Below are 643 nucleotides of genomic sequence, written 5' to 3' on the forward strand. Positions count from 1 at the left end.
AAAAAAAAAAATTACTATCCAGCCGCCAGCGCTGCTTCCCCACACACACCATTTTGCACCAATCCCCTTTTATATAATATAAAATTCCCACATACAGGCACAAAGGCCATTATATAAACCCACGATAGAGTTGATCTCGCTCCGCTATGCCAGCACCGATGGTGACCGAAGACGCAGAGACCATCGGGGGGCAGTGGGGGGGGGGCGACAGGAGGGCCACCTCAGCCCCACCTGAGGGGGTTGGGAGTGAGAAGATGCCCTGGCTAGCAAAGGCCACGCAAAACCAAACCCACGGCTCCATAATGGAGGCTGCCGAGCCCAGCACCGCTCCGGCTTTCAGTGGAAGTGTAGGGAGCGGGGGCTGCTTTGCCCAGAGACCATAAAGGCTTTACATGGCTTTTTGTGTCTGTGTGTGTGTGTGTGAGAATAAAGAGGCTGGCAAAACAATAATTTGAACTGGTTTAAAAATGGGAAGGAAAAAGAGAAAAATTACATTTTGATTGAAATGCAAAACATCAAAAACCCCCCCCCAGACCCTTTCACACTTACAAGAAAGAAGAGCAGCAAATAAAGACGGGGGGAGAGAAACCCCAAGTACAGAGCATTTGGACTACATCTGAGAAAGAAATAGCCACAACAGGAA

This window comes from Aptenodytes forsteri, unplaced genomic scaffold (assembly GCF_000699145.1).
Source record: "Aptenodytes forsteri isolate BGI_AS27 unplaced genomic scaffold, ASM69914v1 Scaffold284, whole genome shotgun sequence".
NCBI classification, from domain to species: domain Eukaryota; kingdom Metazoa; phylum Chordata; class Aves; order Sphenisciformes; family Spheniscidae; genus Aptenodytes; species Aptenodytes forsteri.